The 22,104-nt window shown below is 39.0% G+C and overlaps 1 protein-coding gene across 8 annotated transcripts in view; it reads left to right on the top strand.

Moving 5' to 3' along the window:
* LOC135200811 (glutamate-gated chloride channel-like) overlaps positions 1–22,104 on the top strand; it is a 517,881-nt gene that overhangs the window by 257,177 nt on the left and 238,600 nt on the right. The window contains exon 1 of one of the 8 annotated variants that reach the window (XM_064229476.1): positions 5,317–5,335. The exons of the other annotated variants lie outside the window; for them this stretch is intronic. The gene's annotated coding sequence lies outside the window, so the exon portion shown is untranslated. Of the gene's footprint in view, positions 1–5,316; positions 5,336–22,104 lie in introns of those variants that run through there. 8 annotated transcript variants of the gene reach the window in all.

The raw sequence follows: 22,104 nt of genomic DNA, 5'->3' as shown, positions 1-22,104 counted from the left end.
AGTAAGGAATAAATATAACATTACGGTCGGATGAAAGAAGAGGCAATTCACATAATCACATAGCAAGTGAACTGAGGGGAGGTTGCAAGGTGAATGCAAAAAAAAAAAAAAAAAAAAAAAAAAAGTTTGGTGATTTGTTGAGCAACCGCTCCATTATGGAATTGAAATGTAATTGTTGAGCGCAATTGAAATGAAAACGTTTGAAGCTTCTGAGATGAATTGCACGCGCAGTATATATGTAAATGAACTGAAGGGATGAGAAATTTGAAGATGTGAAGAAAGAGTGACAAATGACTGAAAAGAATATTTAATTCAGCTATCCGCATTCATTTTCAGCATCTAGGACACGCACACTTCAGGGCCTTTTGGAAGTTGTGGCTCATCCGTCTGGACACTTCAGCTTCCACTAAATTATAAGGAGGTTTCTCTAACCTTAAATTTATTGAATCGTTATCTGGGGTCATGAAAACCCACATTTACAATGACACAATACAGCTACATATGGAACGTTAATTAGGCGCTTTTATCTCGCATTCACAAAACTTGTTCTCAAGCATCCCTGTTGCAACGAGACCATTGAATATTAGGGTACTGATTTCTGCATGGATATGTCTGGTCTTCATTTTACAAGAAGAGAACAAATCAGCATTATTTTACCCCCAGGGAATGTAGCGATGTTATGAGTAGTTTTATATTTACATCTGGAAATTCCTGAGGTGAGTGTGGGTATCTCTATCCCTGGGAATTTTATTTGAGGGTATGGAACTTCATTCGGGCATTTCGCTGCTGGTATACTTCTGCGTTTTGGGATTTTGTTGGTGAGTGAGGAATGGAACCTATATGAATTCTTAGTTCTTGTAGGTTATGGGTATCTCTCTAGCTGCAAATATTCTTGGTAGGCACCGATGTACCTATGTGAATTTTATGATACATGTACCCTTACCTCTGAGAGTTCTGTTAATTCATTTTCTGATTAATTATAATAATAGTTGTTCATTCGGGGATCATATGAACTATATATCGTTTCCATGGTATTCCGCGGTATGCTGTGCACGTATAAATACCAGAGAATTAGTTAAGTTCGTGGGCAGACATCTGCTCCTAAGGAATCCTGTTGGCACTGATGAACTCAGTCTTATGTTCTCACTTTGTGACTGTAACTCCACCTGTGAAACCTTCGTTGGCAATTATGCAGCCTTCTCTGGTCTTTCCCCACGCTCGGGATTCCTTATTGGGTATTAATAATAGATCTCTCTCTCTCTCTCTCTCTCTCTCGAAATTCCGTCAGTAGGACTGCAATTGCCTGAAATTCTTGTCTCTCTCTCTCTCTCTCTCTCTCTCTCTCTCTCTCTCTCTCTCTCTCTCTCTCTCTCTCTCCCCTTGGCTTCGTCCGTGAAATTGCCATTCTTGAAAACTGCGCATCAACCACTGTTGTATTTGTAGCATATTCCATTTCCAGTCCAGTTACAAATTGCGTTCAGTTATAATTTATCGAAGTGGCTGTTTTCTGAGAGCTCAGTTCTCCTTGTAATGTAAATTTCATCCTCGAATGATCAAACTTTATATCAAGTTACTTTTTCAGCTTCGTTGGTTATTAGCAGACTCCTAATTGAACTTTTTTACGGATGCTCTCTCTCTCTCTCTCTCTCTCTCTCTCTCTCTCTCTCTCTCTCTCTCTCTCTCTCTCTCTCTCTCCGTTGCCTTCTCTCAAGAGCCACAAAGTTAATTCCATCCATCAGGCAAATAGGCTACCAAAGACGACTAAAGAGTCTGAACATGTATGGCTTAGAAACGCGACGGTTGCGAGGACAACAAATGGAAACATTCCAAGTACTGAAAGGCAAAACAAAACCTATTTACGTTAAACGAAAACCAGACAAGAAACAATGGGTGGAAACTAGAACTGAAGAGATATAACACATCCCATTGTGGGAACTTCTTTACCTACAAGATATGTGACACATGGAATAAACTGCCACCAGAAATATTATAAACAGCCACAGTGTGTGGAAGAGTTTAAAAGAAAGCTAGACAAAATCTGTCACCCTCTCATACTTACCAAACCGAGCCAGGTACAGATTCAGTCTCCCAAAAAACAGTACTTTAAAATTTCTGAACCATATACTCACACTGTTGCAGCTTTCCTTCTGGTACTACCAACCACTCTTCGAACTAACACACACGTAAGCGCCTCAGTGGCGTGATCGGTATGGTCTTGACCTGCCACCTCGGTGGCCGCGAGTTCGATTCTCGGGCTCTCCATTGAGGGGTGAGAGATGTGTATTTGTGGTGATTGAAGTTCACTCTCGACGTGGTTCGGAAGTCGCGTAAAGCCGTTAGTCCTGTTGCTGAATAATTACTGGTTCCATGCAACGCAAAAACACCATACAAAACAAACAAACTAACACACACGTACATACATTCATACACGTTCATTTACTTTTTGAACATGATTTTTTTTGTAGATATTAATGGCCCTGTATCATGATGAGTTACTGCTGCAGTGAGAGATTGAAACCAACATTCTTTGGAAGTTTGAATTTCAAGTGCTTGTTCCATGTGAATAGGTTTCATCTAATGAAATAATAATAATAACTGAATTTGATCATTTTTATGAAAATCTGAGATCTGAAAAGCAGCGACGGCAGATGTATTTCGTTCAAACTTTGACTGATTTAATCAGGCTGGAAATACATTTTTTTAATCACTCTTAGACGAAACTTTAACAGCTTTCCGAACTTTGATGATTGCTTGCAGACTCAACGGAAATATTTTTGAAAAGTTGGATTTGTATGATAGTTTATTTCATCAATATATTTTTGTATTCAACTATATTTCTCTTCACTGGGAAACTTATATACATCTTCCGGTCTGTTTGATGGAAGCTTGTTTATCAAGTTAAGGTTTTTTTTTTTTTTTTTTTTTTTTTTTTGGGGGGGGGGTGTCGTTTCGTAAGAAAGGTTGCTCATTTTGCAGGATTTATAGTTTTGATAATAATAATGATAATGATTGGATACAACTGAATGTGACTTTAAAATCATTAGAGTTCACGACTAAGTCTTCAGAGTCAGAAGACTTGGAATGAATGCTTGAATATTTCATGCTGTCATTACTATAGTAGATTCACATCAATCATTCATTTGACGTCTAGGACAGTCCCTTACGACGCTCCTGATTGGCTGTTGATAAGCCAGTCACAGGGCTGGAAACTTTCAGTCTCTCTCGAGAGTTCACATAGGCGGGATGTATGCGCCATCTCTCCTGAAGAATACGTCTTTAGAAAGACGTATTCTTCAGGAGATGTGGAACGCACATCCTTCCTATGTGAACTCTCTCGAGAGAGACTGAGAGTTTCCAGCCCTGTGACTGGCTTATCAACAGCCAATCAGGAGCGTCGTAAGGTGGATGTGTTATATCTCCCCTACCCTCCTGATGCCCTACCTACCCCGCCCCCACCCAAGGCGAACAACAGGTTTGCAGGAGGAGGGTGGATGTGTTATATTTCTCCAACCCTCCTGATGCCCTCCCTACCCACCCCAACCAAGGCAGACAAACTAAATATCCACTCGGATTTTATTATTATAGGCGATCAGCTCATCCGAACCTACCGCTGCTGCTGAATTTGATAGGGATATTAAAAAAAAAAAAACTTGCTTATTAAACCTTCAACCCCCTTGATAGTGGAGTGGTCGAAGACGACTAATGGGTTTAGTAATTACTTCTCTGATCTGCGTTCGAGATTTAGGAAGCGCTGATTGCTTTTACCTTAACGTAATTTATTTTAGGGCAAATTCCTAAGAACGGATGATTGAAGTTATGGAGAACGTAATTAATGAGCCTCGGTATTTATTTCGTGTATTTGCTTATATTTTGTATTTATGATATGTATTGATTATATGTGTGTGATTTATTATTATATGTGTTTTTATAACATGCATTGATTGTATGTGTAATTAATTATATGTGTGATTATAACATGCGTTGTGTGATTATTCATGTGTATTTATAACGTATTGATTATATATGTTAGATTAATTATATGTGTATTTATAACATGTCTTTATTATATATGTGTGATTAATTATATGTGTTTATAATATGTATTGATTATATTTGTGTGATCAATTTTATGTGTATTTATAACATGTATTGATTATATGTGTGTGGTTAATTATATGCGTGTTTATAATATGTATTGAGTATATTTGTGTGATTTAATATATGTGTGTTTATAACATGTATTGATTATTTGTGTGTTATTCATTATATGTATATTTATAATATGTATTAATTATACGTGGTTTATTATTTATATGGGCATTTATAACATGTATTGATTAAATGTCTGTGATTAATTGTATGTGTATTTATAATATGCATTGCGTATATCTGTGTTAGTAGTTATATGTGTATTTATTATATGTATTGATTATATGTGGGTGATTAATTATATGTATGTTTATAATATGCATTGGTTATATGTGTTTGATTCACGATTATGTACAGCTTTATGTGTCCGCATGTGTATGAATTTGTTTTCATTAACGCTGAAATATCGATTGAAATGTCGCCATAGAGAGGTTTGTGCATTGATTCACTAGATAAATGTGGTATTTAAGGTATGTTTTATTGATAATGTCTCGTAGGGGTTTAGTGCCATAAGGGCACCTCACATGGTTCCTAACATCGTCACTTCGGCCCCCGTCAAAAATCCACTGCCAAGCCTTTTACTTTACTTCCGTTCCCACACCCTTTATTCCACTGTCCAACCACTCCATCTCCCTCTTTCTCCCCTTTTCACCGTTTTAAGCACTGAATGGTTTCATGAAAGTGCCCCATCTTTTGGTTCTGTATGCAAATTTTCGTAAATCAAAACAAATCAATAAAGATAATTCGATTACGGGGCACGTGCAATTAACGATCGTTAACTCGTCAGTGAACTGAGAAGATTACTTACTATGTTTTTTTATTTTTTGTTGCAGGTCATATCTGGTCATACCATTTTCCTCTTTCCCCTTTTCGACGAAACATTTCACCCTAATTTCCATAAACTCTTCCATATAGTTTCTAGTGTTTTGTGATGGATTTCTTGAGATGTCCTTTTGTAGCCTGTGTGAATAATTGCTGAATATTATAAGGATGAAAGAGCCATATAGTAAGGATTTAATTCATAATGTATATATTATATGTATTATATATACATAATATATATATATATATATATATATATTAATAAACAATTAGAGCATTTTTTCTGTCACTGCTTCCTTTGCTAATTCATTTTTTTAAAAATTTCAGGTAAGGACTGCAGCAGTTTTCTATACACATGCTTAAGGTTCGTATTTGAATAGGTGTTTTATTTATTTATTTATTTTTTTTTGTAGATTTTCATGTAGATTCTCCATTTATAGAGGAATATATATAGGTGGGAATTAAAGATATCTGTGGTTGTCGGAAAATAATTGAGAAAGTGTTATGTTGAACTGTTGATCACCGTCGGGAGTATATTTCAAAGGGTTGATTCATGGCCCTGTTTATGTAATGTCCTGGAGGTATTGGCATTTCCAAGTGGAATCCATTTTTGAAAAGTATATATATATATATATATATATATATATATATATATATATATATATATATGCATATATATATATTATTATTTATTTATTTATTTAATGATTTATTTATTTATATGTGTGTGCATTTGTGCTGTACTTGTATACAATTATTTTGCTTAGATTATAAGTAAAATTCAGTTTAGTTATTATTGAACCTAGTCGCTTGCAATACAGAACTGACTAATTGCAAGCTAGTGGCGAATCGTTGTGGAAGGTTAGCGCTTCATTGGCGTGATCGGTATGGTCTCGGCATACCACATCGGTGGCCGCGAGTTCGATTCTCGGGCATTCCATTGAGGGGTGAGATATTTGTATTTCTGGTGACAGAAGTTCACTCTCGACGTGGTTCGGAAGTCACGTAAAGCCGTTGGTCCCGTTGCTGAATAACCACTGGTTCCATGCAACGTAAAAACACCATACAAACAAAGAAACCTTGAGGAAGGTTGTCCATCTGTCAGTATCCGCTTCGTGACTGAATCACGGCTAGATGCTGTACTGTAGTAGTCTTCGGTTGTCACGGGAAGTTCCGAAATACCTAATAATGTGAAACCCACAGGCTCCCCATAGTATTCTGTAGACTACTTCTGTACACAGCTTCCAGTAAACTACTTTTAACATTGGATTCTGTTCACAGCTTCCACATTATATTCTGTACAATACTTTAATATTGGATTCCGCACACAACATTTTTGACCTTAGATTCTGTACCTAACTTTAACCGAAGATTCTATAAACAACTTTAACCTTGGATCCTGTACACAACTTCAAACAGAACATTAACCTAATATTCTGTGCACAACTTTAACCTTAACCTTTGGTTTTGTACACTACTGTAACCTTAGATTCTGTACACAACTGTAGCCTTGGTTTCTGCACACTGTGCTAGCCCTGGATTTTGAACACCACTTTAACCTTGGATTCTGTACATAACTTTAACTTTATAATCTGTACACAGCTTTAACTCTGGATTCTGCATACTACTTTAACCTTGCATTCTGTATGCAATTTGAACCTCATCTTCTGCCGAAAGAAAAAGAGAAAGGCGTTTCCTCACCTAGGAAATATAAGGACGGTGTTTCTTTACCATTAAAAAAAAACAAGGCGTGATCCGACCTCCAGCTTACGGGGGTTGGTGAAAGATTTTCCCCACATGCATAAGTTGTGAACATTATATTCCTAACTTTTAACGTAAATTAAAACGTGCTAAAATCTAATGTCAAATAGAGCCTCGTTTCACCAAGGAAAATTGAAATAAATATGCTATATTTTATCATAAATAATTTTTCTGTACTGTTCAACATGCACGTGATATATTTTCTACATTTTTATGCTCAAAAATAAATCATAAATATCCTATCCTAAAATTCCAGTTTCTAACTTAGTGCGAAACACTTTTTTTCAGACCTTTCTAGGTTACGCATAGACCTTTCCTACCCCTCCCCCCAACAAGAACAAGTACAACAACAACAAAATAGTTTGTAAGCTTACTCCCCGAGTAATTGAAAAAAAAGTATTTCCACACCGAGAGAAAGACTTTAGACGAGGTAAGTTCGCTGTGCGGAAGAAAATAAGGCATTGCTTCATCGAGAGAAAGTAAGAAATGAAAAAAATAAACATATCCTGACTTAGGGGAGGAAATGAAGGAGCCTCCTGAGTCCTCACTCCTGACGGGGCCGCTGAGGGAATGAGCGAAATGACAGCAAGGAGCAATCGAGACTCTGGGAATTTCTAATTAAACTTCAGGCCTTTGTTTATTCGGGGCCTTTTATCCCGACTTTGCACATCAAAGCTCCTCTTGGTGTCTCTCGCTCTCTTTCCCGTTTCGCGGTTTTATTTTCGAGTTCGTTATGGCTCGTAGCGCCTCAGTGGTGTGGTCGGTATGGTGATGGCCTGCCACCTCAGTGGCCGCGAGTTCGATTCTCGGGCATTCCATTGAGGGGTGAGAGATGTGTATTTCTGGTGATAGAAGTTCACTCTCAACGTGGTTCCGAAGTCGCGTAAAGACGTTGGTCCCGTTGCTGAATAACCACTGGTTCCATGCAACTAAAAACACCGTACAAACAAACAAACAAGTTATGGTTCATTGAACTTTTTTTATGAACAGTTGTACGATCTATTTGTAACGAGTTGTATAATTCCTGTGCTTTTACTCAGCAACTTCAAAGACTTCCTTTAGATAAGAGCGGGTGTTAATACATAATTCGCTCTCTCTCTCTCTCTCACTCAAGTTCCTCGTTGGAGGGCGTGTTACGCGTTCGCCTACCGATTCAGTGGTCCTGAGTTCAACTCCCCGCCCTGCCAACGTGGAACCAGAGCAATTTGTTTCTGGTGATTAGAAATGAATTTCTCGATATAATGTGGTTCGGATCCCACAGTAAGCTCCAGGTCCCGTTGCTAGGTAACTAATTGGTTCCTAGCCACGTAGAAGTATCTAATCCTTCGGACCAGCCCTAGGAGAGCTGTTAATCAGCTCAGTAGTCTGGTTAAACTCTCTCTCTCTCTCGTCCCTCCTCCTCTAAACTCTCTCATCCTCTCTCTCTCTCTCTCTCTCTCTCTCTCTCTCTCTCTCTCTCTCTCAAGAGTTCCAGTAGATAAGAGTGGGTGTTAATACATAATTCTCTCTCTCTCTCTCTCTCTCTCTCTCTCTAAAGAGTTCCAGTAGATAAGAGTTGGTGTTAATACATAATTCTCTCTCTCTCTCTCTCTCTCTCTCTCTCTCTCTCTCTCTCTCTCTCTCTCTCTCAACGCCCATCAGCTACAGGTCAAACAAACATTGATGGGGGCACTCACCTTGTGTTGGAGTTATTCTCGTGGTTCGTGGATGCTAAGGTCCGTCCATTCGAATACAATTTCCACGCTATTTGTCCAGCGGGTTACTGTGCTCCTTTCATCAGCCTTAAAGTACATCCGAATTGTAAACGCTTTTTCAATAACCTGTCACCTTCCAGCCTTTCTACACGTCTATACTCTGTTTTTTTTTCCATCTGTCCATCCGCCTGTGGTGTTTTCGCATGGTAACACTGCGTCCCGGGCTTTAAATAGTTACGCTATGTGTAAGTTTTAAGTAAATAAAAGGGTATCTGGGTGTACATTTGCAACTGAAAAGTTTTTTAATAAATTACTACTGTATGCTAATATTCGAAATAGGATATTATTATTATTGTTGGATGTAAGCTGTATGTAACTATCTAAAGTCCGGGACGCAGTGTTACCATACGCAAACACCACAGGCGGATGGAGTATAGTCAGTCGCAAAATACGCTGACGCATCCTTTTACGTACACGAACTTGTTCACTGTTTCTAATTATACCGTCACGTAAATTAATGTCTACTGAAGATAATCAGTTATGAAATAAGTCGTCTAAGATAGAAACGACCTCGACTACGGATAAAAGTGAGGAGAAGAAGGAGAAGAAGAAAAAGAAACAACGACCCCGAACTAGGGATAAAACTGAGAAGAAGAAACAACGACCTCGACTTGGGATAAAACTGAGAAGAAGAAACAACGACCTCGACTTGGGATAAAACTGAGAAGAAGAAGAAGAAGAAAACTCAAGACATTTCGGCTTTTCTTACCCGCTCAGTTCTCGTACCATTTCCAAAGCTTCAGTTCTTTATTTTTCACTTGTGATCAGCAGCAGCACTTAACTACCATACAGGAATGACGGACGTTAAATTCGTCGCTGCGAATTATGGAGGATCGTCATTTGAGATATTCGTTGTTGTTGATGAAGGAGGCTTTATGCCAGCTCGGGCTCATGTTCTGTAGCAGACTGTCAGTGACGAGTTATCTGCAGAAGTTCGACGTTACAGGAAATGAAAGATACAGCAGAAGGTTGACTGTAAACCGAATGATGCATATAATTTAGGAGAGAAAGTTCATAGCAACTATATAGTAGATTCACATCAACCGTGCATTTGACGTATATGCCAATTCCTAACGACGCTCCTGATTGGCTGTTGATAAGCCAATCACAGGGCTGGAAACTCAGTCTCTCTCGAGAATTCACGTAGGCAGGATGTATGTTCCACCCCCTAATGAAAGACGTATACCTCAGGAGAGATGGAAACATACATCCCAAATGAAAGACGTATACCTCAGGAGAGTTGGAACATACATCCTGCCTATGTGAACTCTCTCGAGAGACTGGGATTTCCAGCCTTGTGATTGGCTTATGAACAGCCAGGCAGGAGTGTCGAAAGGGGTTGGCGTAGACGTCAAATGCACGGTTGATGTGAATCTACTATAGTCCTGATATATTCTTGTAGGTCAGGAAGGAAAAGAAGAAACTGAAGAAAGATAAATAAATTTATGTGGTAGCGTATAAGATCCCGCAGGAAATAAGAATATTTCTTATGCGGAAAATGCGGAAAGGACTGGAAGTACATCATTCAGTATAAAAAGTTTACTTTGTTTACAGCAAACTCTCTCTCTCTCTCTCTCTCTCTCTCTCTCTCTCTCTCTCTGTTTTTAGAAGCCGTTCTCACATGCAGAATGCAGTTCCGAGACAGCAGAGATATACATTGCAGTCTCTCTGTTTGTCTATCCCTGTCCATTTTGATTTGTATATGTGCCGTTTACGCATCCTTTGTTACGTAGGTTTTCCCTTCACACGGTTAGAAGAGTAGTCATTTCCTTCCCCTCTTTTGTCTCGTGCACTTTTTGAATTCCTATTTGATCCAGATCTCTTCATCTGTTCCCTATTAGGTGGTCTGCCAGTCATTCTTTCCGGTCTGTGCCTTGTTAGTGCCTTATTTATTCTCTCTCTCTCTCTCTCTCTCTCTCTCTCTCTCTCTCTCTCTCTCTCTCGTGTCCAAACCATCTTGTTCCAGCTTCAGGATCTAACATCTCATTACAACTTCCACATTTGCATTTTCTTTGTGTCATACTAAAGGAATCTTCTTCGTCACTTGTTTTCTGCCAGTTATTGTCTGCTTCAAACTTCCCTGTTCGTACTAGTTTCATAATCCAGTTCCTCAACAAGGTAACCTCCCTCACAGCTGACCTCGGTGGTCGCAGGTTCGATTCTCGGCCATTCCATTGAGGAGTGAGAGATGTGTATTTCTGGTGATAGAAGTTCACTCTCGACGTGGTTCGGAAGTCACGTAAAGCCGTTGGTCCCGTTGCTGACTAACCACTGGTTCCATGCAACGTAAAAACACCATACAAACAAACAATCCCTCACAGCTGAAGGAATTTTGGATCTTTCCCAGATAGTGACCCCTAACGGTTTTCGTTTTCTAGGACCTATATTTCTTGGGGCATATTTTCTTTATGATATTGACAGTCTTTTGTTTATGGTTTTACGATCATCCCGAACGCGCTTGTACTAAACACGCCGCAGAGGTGGATGCAAACCTGGTTAAAAACCTTGGGGGTCACTTGTCTATGAACGTTCCGGGATTTCAGTCGAACTTGTCATATATATTTTCGAAACAATAATGATGTCGTCCTTAACATTTCTTGTAGGATATTGGAACTCGTTAGGATTCGAGTCTGGAATAGGAATTTCTCCTCCTCCCTGCTTACTAGAGGTAGGCCTGTCACCTTTTAAAAGAAAGAAGCTTAATTTGACGACATTATTGTACACTTTTTCAAAGGAATTACGTTGCGACATGAATCAATCAAGAACTTGCGTTGGTTCAGTGAGTTGTGTCCCTGCCATGAAGATCTGGATTAAATTATTGGATTTATTTTTGCAAATATTCGAAACTATTTTTTTTTCTACAATGAGTGAAAATTCTCTCTCTCTCTCTCTCTCTCTCTCTCTCTCTCTCTCTTAATTGCTGCAGTTGCGGTCAAGGTCGAGACCTTTGTTGTAGTAGGATTCATAGTATTTTTTCCTCTGTCTCACGTGCATTCAAGTAAGTAATAGTAAGTAGTAGTAGTAGTAGTAGTAGTAGTAGTAATAGTAACTATATTTCTCTCCGAAATAGCAGTTTTACCGTTCGATCTTCAAACAGATCTCTCTCTCTCTCTCTCTCTCTCTCTCTCTCTCTCTCTCTCTCTCTCTCTCTCTCTCTCCCGTAAGTTGATATGCGTGAAATTAACCGCATTATCCCTTCCACCCACATCCATCTAGGGTTGCTAAACCTTCTCAGTAAATTGTATGGCTTTAGACCCTTTCATTTCTCAGTATGTTTTGTATTTATTAATTATTCTTGTTCTTTCAAATTTTGGTTGTCTTTTATTTCATTTTTTAGGGTTTTTTATTTATTATTATTATTATTATTGTTAATTTTTTTTTTTTTTTTTTTTTTTTTTTTTTTTTTTTTACATTTCGATCGTCTTTTATTTTATTTTTTTCGGTACTTTGATCCGTGGTCTGACTGTTCTTCCATTCAGCTGTTGTGTTGATACCTGGATCTTTGTTCAGCTGCCTTTGTTTGTCTCTTTGTGACCTTCGTTTGCTGCTGTTGTTTTTGCCTGGCGACGAATTTGTTCCTGAATTGTTACTCTTTTGTTCTTTGCTTTTAACCTTTCTTTTTCTTTCTAATTCTGAGGATCACAAACTTTAAAATACCATAGATTTTTTATTATTTTGTTTTTACTTGCGATGTAATTAAGTACACATAATAATAATAATAATAATAATAATAATAATAATAATATAATAATAATAATAATAATAATAATAATAACAATAATAATAATAATGTGGCGCCGTGGAGGAGTGGGTTAGGTCGTCAATGGACTTAAGTCAAGTTAAGCAACATTGGGGCTGGTCAGTCGTTGGATGGGTGATCGCTCTCCTCGCGTTGATTCCTTGGGAAAAGATCTTTACCATAATTTCCTCAGTCTACTCAGCTGTAAATGAGTACCTATCCCTGATGGTAGGGTCCAGCTATGGGTTAAATAGCAAAACTCAGCAATGATGGAAAGAAATGAAGGAATAAACGACAACGACGTAAATGGAACCTCTGGCAACAGAGGAGCTTCGTCCGGCAACCAGGTATTCAACCCAATTGACGGGGAAGACGGTTAGGTACTTGGAGGTCGTCATCCAGCAACTGATCACCACAACGACAGTAATCAATCAGCCTGAGAGTGGGATACTACAGAAGGCAAAGAAAAAAAAGGAAAAAATGGACAAGAGAAGAAAATAAAGGAAATATGGAGATGCTACATACAGAAGCAACCCGACGGAGAGAGGATACAGAAGAAGGTTGGTCAAACATCTGGAATGAGAGGAATAACACCCCCCAAACAGAGCAGAGGCTGGCAGACCAAGTAAGGAACATTAATAAACAAAAAAGAAACTGGCTCTCCCCAACAGAAAGAGAAGAACTGGAAAGGGAATGTCACACGACAACGAATTACACAAAGACGAACTGAGAGACGATGCCACAGAAGACGACAGGGAGGATGAGGTATCAAACAACGACACACGAAGAAACAAAACCACCGACGAAGTAACAGAGACGACGGAATGGGTAGAAAAAGATTAGACAATGGATGGAGCCAGATACAGAGGGGACAAGATTCCCTCCATGAAAGCCTACAACACCAAGAAATTAAGGGAGAAAACAAGTGAGGTCAATGAAATAATGGGCATAATACACACCACCAGTATCACAGAAAAACAAATAACTTGGCATATGCAGGAGCAAGATTAGTAGCAGACTGATGGGATTCGAAACACCAACACCACCAGCACAACAACCCAACAGAAACCAAAACAGCAGCAACCTCCTTGGAAGGCGCCTGGAAAAGCAAATCTGGTGATGAGATCTGACTTGAGTAAACTGAAAGAGATAGCAGAAAAAAGGCTAAGAAGCAAGAAAACAAGGTAGGAACTCAACGAGAAATACAAGTACAAGAGAGGGGACTAAACAACACAATAGAAGATGTAAAACAGAGGCTTAAGGCCAAAGCCATAAGATCCAACGGTACATGAACAGGAATAAGGGATACCAACAGAACACACTATTCGGAACTAACCAGAAAGACTATACAGCCAACTAAGAGGGGAAGACAACACCCAGAATTCCTGAAGCCGAACCAAGTAAGAGACTCTGGGAAAACATATGGAGCAATCCGGTATCACACAACAAACATGCAACATGGCTCCAGGAAGTCAAGGAAGAAGAAACAGGGAGAATAAAAACAAAGATTCACAGAGATCACGACAGACACAGTCAGACACCAACTAAAGAAAATGCCAAACTGGAAAGCCCCAGGTCCCGATGAGATCCATGGATACTGGCTCAAAAACTTCAAGGCCCTACACCCACGATAGCAGAACAACTCCCCCCCCCCCAGCATTGTACTCAAATCACCATGCACCCAAATGGATGACCACAGGAAGAACATCCTTAGTACAAAAAGACAAGAGTAAGGGAAATATAGCCAGTAACTACAGGCCTATCACCTGCCTACCAATAATGTGGAAGTTACTAACAGGTATCATCAGTGAAAGGCTATACAACTACCTAGAGGAGACAAACACCATCCCCCACCAACAGAAAGGCTGCAGAAGGAAGTGTAGGGGCACAAAAGACCAGCTCCTGATAGACAAAATGGTAATGAAGAACAGTAGGTAGAAAGGGGAAAAACCAGCCTAAGCATGGCAATTGGAGAGACTATAAGAAAGCCTTCGACATGATACCACACACATGGCTAATAGAATGCCTGAAAATATATGGGGCAGACGAAAAACACCATCAGCTTCCTCAAAAATACAATGTGCAACTGGAATACAATACTTACAAGCTCTGGAATAAGACTAGCAGAGGTTAATATCAGGAGAGGGATCTTCAGGGCGACTCACTGTCCCACTACTCTTCGTAGTAGCCATGATTCCCATGACAAAAGTACTACAGAAGATGGATGCCGGGTACCAACTCAAGAAAGAGGCAACAGAATCAACCATCTGATGTTCATGGACGACATCAAGCTGTAAGGTAAGAGCATCAAGGAAATAGATACCCTAATCCAGACTGTAAGGATTGTATCTGGGGACATCAGGATGGAGTTTGGAATAGAAAAATGCGCCTTAATCAACATACAAAGGCAAAGTAACGAGAACTGAAGGATAAAGCTACCAGATGGGAGCAACATCAAACACATAGATGAGACAGGATACAAATACCGGGTGGGAATAATGGAACGAGGGGATATAAAACACCAAGAGATGAAGGACACGATCAGGAAAGAATATATGCAGAGACCTCAAGGCGATACTCAAGTCAAAACTCAACGCCGGAAATATGATAAAAGCCATAAACACATGGGCAGTGCCAGTAATCAGAATACGGTGCAGGAATAGTGGAATGGACGAAGGCAGAACTCCGCAGCATAGATCAGAAAAAACCAGGAAACATATGTACAATACACAAAGCACTACACCCAAGAGCAAATACGGACAGACTATACTAACACGAAAGGAAGGAGGGAGAGAGGACTACTAAGTATAGAGGACTGCGTCACATCGAGAACAGAGCACTGGGGCAATATCTGAAAACCAGTGAAGACGAGTGGCTAAAGAGTGCATGGGAAGAAGGACTAATAAAAGTAGACGAAGACCCAGAAATACAGAGACAGGAGGATGACAGACCAGAACAGAGGACTGGCACAACAAGCCAATTGCACGGACAATACATGAGACAGACTAAAGAACTAGCCAGCGATGACACATGACAATGGCTACAGAGGGGAGAGCTAAAGAAGGAAACTGAAGGAATGATAACAGCGGCACAAGATCAGGCCCTAAGAACCAGATATGTTCAAAGAACGATAGACGGAAATAACATCTCTCCCATATGTAGGAAGTGCAAAAATGAAACATCAAACCACATAGCAAAGCGAATGCCCGGCACTTGCACAGAACCAGTACAAAAAGAGGCATGATTCAGTGGCAAAAGCCCTCCACTGGAGCCTGTGCAAGAAACATCAGCTACCTTGCAGTAATAAAATGTGGTACGAGCACCAACCTGAAGGAGTGATAGAAAAACGATCAGGCAGAGATCCTCTGGGACTATGGTATCAGAACGGATAGGGTGATACGTGCAAATAGACCAGACGTGACGTTGATTGACAAAGTCAAGAAGAAAGTATCACTCATTGATGTCGCAATACCATGGGACACCAGAGTTGAAGAGAAAGAGAGGGTAAAAATGGATAAGTATCAAGATCTGAAAATAGAAATAAGAAGGATATGGGATATGCCAGTGGAAATCGTACCCATAATCATAGGAGCACTAGGCACGATCCCAAGATCCCTGAAAAGGAATCTAGAAAAACTAGACGCTGAAGTAGCTCCAGGACTCATGCAGAAGAGTGTGATCCTAGAAACGGCACATATAGTAAGAAAAGTGATGGACTCCTAAGGAGGCAGGATGCAACCCGGAACCCCACACTATAAATACCACCCAGTTGAATTGAAGGACTGTGATAGAGCAAAAAAAAAAAAAAAAAAAGAAATTGAAAAAAAAAACAATAATAACTAATAATAATAATAATAATAATAATAATAATAATATAATAATAATAATAATAATAATAATAATAATAATGCCTTTGAATTCCGCATTTTGATTCATAATGTATATTAAATTCATAATTAAATTCATTAGCCAAGCTGACCCTAAGTCAAGACGAATTCAACAATGATTTGATTTATGTGTATACTTCAACGAAAGGAACATACTTTCTTAGAATGTAAGTTTGTGCATGTTTTGGTGCACGAGACCCCCAATATAATCTTTAATGATTTCCAACAAATTTAGTCCTATTGATACCGTCATTGGCTCAATGAGAAATGAGATGAGGGTAAACAGGGTCGAGGTCAGCGGTCTGTTGGAGGGTTGGGAAATGATTGAACCTTTTTGAAAAAAAAAAAAAAAAAAAAAAAAAAAAAAGTTGTAGTTGCTTTCGTTACTGTTCACACTACAACAGAATTTGCTAAGGGTTACGTCCACTGTTACGTCTACTTGTAATTTAACTGTATTCATTTGAATGTTAACCCAATAACCAATTTTTAATGTGTAGAATCGACTGGTAACATTTTGCCAGATACGAATGTAATTCTACATTTTATTTGATTTCATTATTCTGAATGTTAACTATTAACTCTAATGGTTGTTTTTTTACCAAATACGTCTGTAATTAAAAACAAATTGCACTCTTAACTTTTCGGATTCTTCACGCTTTTTTTGGATACGTTAGTGACTAAAAAGCCTTAGATCCAAGTGCAAGAAAATGGAGCAGGTCTGATTATTATTATAAGTCTTTTTGAATTATTCGAAGTTAAATTCTATCGCATGCTTGCATAATTACGACGCTTGTCTTCATTTCAAAATGTTCGGTTAATTAAGAACTATCCAGGAAATTAACTCATCAAGAAAATGTTCATTTTATCGTTTCTGAATAGTCATGACATTCCAAAGGCATTAAAGTTGCAAGCAAGAAAGCTTGAAGGATTCAGGAAAATAATTCGCGTGCATACTCGTCAGCCAAAGAATGCTTTTGAAAGCCCTAAGTTCGTAAATTGATGAGATGTGCGTTGGCGTTATTTTTCTTCTTCTTCTTCTTCTTCTTCCTCCTGGTGTCTTTGTGTGTGGGTGTTTTTCCTTTCATCTGAAGTTTATCGCTCAGAGAAAGTTCTCGAGCATGATAAATTTTGCAAGAGCGAAATCTCGCTTAATTACTAAAAGGAGTCTTCCATTATGAACTAACAAGGAGATAGATTCTCCCTAACTTTTCCTTTTCCAATTTTTTCTTTCTGAAAAAAAAGATGAACTTCTGCTGGAAAGAGGAACGTCTGTTAAGACTGAAAGCCTTTTCTTGTTCGCTGTGTAGCGGAGAGTTCTGTATGTAAATTTTTAGGATGGCTGTGTAGTAATGTAGTTTCTCTCTCTCTCTCTCTCTCTCTCTCTCTCTCTCTCTTCCCGTGCGCATTTGCGTATATTTTTAAAATAAGAAGTGACATTTTGAAAAAGACAGAATTGTCGCAAGGAATAGTGATTACCGTACCTTAGATTAAAGAAAAAAAAGTTAAAGTTCTCCTTGCCTTGCGTACATTCGTATAGTGCCATAAATCTCTCTCTCTCTCTCTCTCTCTCTCTCTCTCTCTCTAAACAAGTTCCCATGTGTAGTTGCTGATTTTATCTTTCAAGATGTGTTAAGGACAACACTACGCTGATTTTTGTGTGATATTTATTTCTTAGATGGGCGTGGATACAAAAGAGGTTGGTCACTGCAGGTGAACCAGTTGGCTAAAGGAGTCGCGAAACATGAATCCAGGAGGAAGACGGTTTCAGATTCTAGTTAAAACTAGGTTGTGAGACAGTTGGAGTCGGCAGACCCTCCTTTTAGTGATCTCTACGTTGTTCGAAATCATTGGGAGCATGACCGTATGCCCAGTTAGAATATGATCTCGTCAGATGTGTTTTTTACTAACTACACATGGTTTAACTGTCATTCACAAGGTGCAGACCTGAATAATAATGTTTTCACGAGATGCAGACCTGAATAACAATGTTATTCACGAGATGCAGACCTGAAAACAATGTTATTCACGAGATGCAGACCTGAATAATAATGTCATTCACGAGATGCAGACCTGAATAATAATGTCATTCACGAGATGCAGACCTGAATAATAATGTCATTCACGAGATGCAGACCTGAATAATAATGTCATTCACGAGATGCAGACCTGAATAGTCATTTCTATAAGTAATTTTTTATTCTAATTCCTAGAAGTTACTCTCATGAATACTTATACTGAAATATATACACGTAAGAGGAATGGGATTCTAGAAACTCTTGAAAAAAAATTGTTTTGTTCCTTTTAGTGCATCTATCAATGACGCCAAGAATTTTGCGTTACGTAACGAACCACAGAAGCAGAAATTGCTACCTGAATAAGGAAATGTTAAAATTCTGAGCGATACCGTGATCAAAGGTGTTTCTATTATGGTCGGTTTGCACTGGCTACCCAGCGTACTAATTGGAAGGCTTTTTTTTATGTGGCGTCGCCTTTGTTTTCGAAATGGGAAGAGTCGTTGCCTATAAACGCCCTTGGAATGAAAGCTAAAAGAAATAGAATTAACGCCGGCTGAAGGAAGACAAATAAGTTTTTTTTTATTATGGAAATTTATAGGAACATTTTCTTGTTTGTTAGCATTATTGGTTTCATTACTTGCTTCATGTTCGGAGAATGAAAAGAATTTTTCTCGGATTTTGGCAAATTTTATTAAAATGTCGACATGACTGGCAACTACGTATAAAGTGTTCTTGTGAAGTCCAGGGGGGTTATAGATACTGGACCTTACTTCGAGGAGAGAGAGAGAGAGAGAGAGAGAGAGAGAGAGAGAGAGAGAGAGAGAGAGAGAGAGAGTAAATGTCACAGCTTCACGTGCAAAAAAGCATTGCCTCAAGAGGACGTAAGTTTGTAAACTACTGAATAAACGAAAACTCTGAGACTTGCCCGAAACTATGATAGCAACATGTCAGAAACATGCTGTATACTTGGATCTAAACATGCCACACCACAGTCATTTGCGTAAAATTGTCGTGCAAATATGTCCGTTATGTGCAACACATATTCACAGTCGACACTGCAAACATTTCTGGGAAAGTGCGTATTCTCGCAAATGTTACCACCCAAGAAACTTCCACATTAGTATGTTTCCGAACAAGGTTACTGGTTTAGACGGCCGGAAGAAGTTACCTCGAACCTTTATGCCCCCGTAGGGAGGTAGTGGCGTCAGTGCACCTCATTCGAGGCAATGTAGGCATCACTTAAGGTTCTTTGCAGGGGCCGAAGGCACGCTGCAAAGAACCTTAAGTAACCTTAATTATCTGCAACTAGTTTCGCTCCTTTTACTGTACCTTCGGTCATATTCTCTTTCTTCCATCTTACTGTCTACCTTCTCCTAACAATTGTTTCATAGTTCAACTGCTTTGAGGTTTTCCTCCTGTAACGCCTTTCAAACCTTTTACTGTCAATTTCCGTTTCAGCCATGAAATTGAAAATGATCGTCCTGTCGTTCAGCAAGGTGATAAAATGGTATTGACATCAAAAGATTACCTCAAGGAGGCAGTTGAACACATCCTTAATCGTTCATTTTCTTTAGATCAACTGTTATTAATTAAATGGTTGCCTTCAAGTGTAATGTGTAGCTTTAGCCTTTGTCTTCTATTTTTAAATATTTTGTACCGGATTGATTGTTGATTTTGAATTGTCTTAAAATTGACTGTCTTCGGGTTTAGTGCCTTTAGTAAAGTGCCTATTATTCTATGATATAGCAGGAAAATCAGTTGTTGATAAAAACGCCGCCATTTTATTGATCACCGGCTGTTTGTATTGTTTGTGGATGTGTTATAAACACAACAATAGCTGCCAAAATATAACTGTTCTTTTGAAAAATAAATTAGAATCACAAACGATGAATATTAAATGTAGATGTACAAGCAATATTTCCAAGTTTGTAATTAAAGAATTTGTAAACTACGTTTCGATTTTGATTTTATTGATTTTGTAGCAAATTGTTATTCAAGTTTATATTTATATATTTTTATTAAGTGAATTATTCAAATAATGTAAAATATTGGAATGTAATTGTATTTTTATTAAAAAAGATAAAAAAAAGTAGTGCAATTATGTTTTTGACTACTAGTAAATAATACGCTTGTCTGCGTACGTTTTCTGTAACCTAAATTTCGTTCCAGATAATGTTGTTTCAGTGTAACGTATTTTTTTAACACTGAAGATGAGACGAGATTTCAAAACTCGATGTGATAAACGTACTCTCTTCCTCGTGGTATTCCGTATTACCGAAACACTTTTCATGAGGAATGCGGAATTTCCGGCCTTCCTATGTATTTTGTGGAATGCAGAATTTGCAGCCCTCCTATGTATTTTCTGAATCATATAACCCGTGCCATTTCAAAATACGGCTTCTCACCGCATTGGGGAAATCGACCGAAACACGTGCTCCCTTTAGGACTGGTCCTGGTTTGGGCTACTAAGAATTTCTTCATCCAAGCGGAGAGATCTTCATATTTATCTTTCTCGGATCCCTCGACGATAGTGATCGCATCGTCGCTTTGTTGGCAACATCACATGAGCGATCAATGAACTGCAAGAACGCATTATTCGTCTCATATGTCGAAAACTCAGAGACAAAAGGATTTTCTCTTTCTGCGTCCGCCTGTCAGACAGCAACATATAACAGGAACAAGAGAGAGAGAGAGAGAGAGAGACTTTTCTCACATTTCTTCTTCGTCAGAGAGGACGCAGCATCTCTTAAGCCAACTCATGAAAGAGAGAGAGAGAGAGAGAGAGAGAGAGAAAGGTGCAGGTGCTGGGACACCTGAAAGCACCTGGAAACCTGACGACCTGGAAGAAGAAGAAAGCGCTCTTCTGCAGCAGCAGCAGCAGCAGTGATAACCTGTCACCGGAGTTCTGTTCCGACACCCACAGACGAAGCCGTTTTCCCGAACGGATGAACAACTGAGACGCTCAAAGCGCTGGGTGCGATGTTGATTGGAATTGCATCTTTGAAAAGACAATCTTGTCTCTTTCCGGGTCTTTTTGGTAAGGCGCGCGGTACTCTCTCTCTCTCTCTCTCTCTCTCTCTCTCTCTCTCTCTCTCTCTCTCTCTCATAAGATGGCTTAGAGATGCTGCATCCTATTAGACGACGAAGAGATATAGGAAAAGCTTCTCTCTCTCTCTCTCTCTCTCTCTCTCTCTCTCGTGATCAATGTAAGAATTGTACGAGTACAATACAAAATTATTTTGTTTACGGGCTGCCCTATGAGCAAGAGCCCGTGCTGGCATAAGGTCAGCTTCATCTAAAACGGCAACAATTATTATTTTGTATCTCGTACGGTCCGTGATGGGACCTGCCACTCATTAACATACCACCTGAAAGCGCCTCAGTGGCGTGGTCGGCATGGTGTTGGCGTACCACTTAGGTGGCCGCGAGTTCGATTCTCGGGCATTCCATTTTTGAAGGGTGAGATACGTGTATTTCTGGTGATAGAAGTTCACTCTCGACGTGAAAGTCACGTAAAGCCGTTGGTCCCGTTGCTGAATAATCACTGGTTCCATGCAACGTGAAAAAAAAACCTTACAAACAAACAAACAAACATACCACCTGAAGTATACCTTTGCGCCATAATGGCACTCCTGAGAAAAACTCGAATCACTTATATATACCCACTACAATCCTTTGGGTCAGGAAAGAGCGATTAATTTCCATTTCCAAAATACACATATATAGGGTTCCTATATAGGGGTATTGCTTGGTTGCACATGAGCCCAGGAACAGTAAATTCCACTTAGTGGCATTCACCAAGATTGTAACCTACAGCTTTATATTATGATCATAGTAGAATCGTGTCTGTAAATAAAGTTCAGGTCTGTTGTGCTAGTTTTTATTTACGTTTAATGTAGGAAAACGTAGAATGTTAATGATGAATTCGGTGGAGGTATGCAAGCTAGGACTCTCTCTCTCTCTCTCTCTCTCTCTCT

Source organism: Macrobrachium nipponense, chromosome 27 (genome assembly GCF_015104395.2).
Source record: "Macrobrachium nipponense isolate FS-2020 chromosome 27, ASM1510439v2, whole genome shotgun sequence".
Classification (NCBI taxonomy): domain Eukaryota; kingdom Metazoa; phylum Arthropoda; class Malacostraca; order Decapoda; family Palaemonidae; genus Macrobrachium; species Macrobrachium nipponense.
This window is presented reverse-complemented; position numbering and strand designations above follow the sequence as displayed.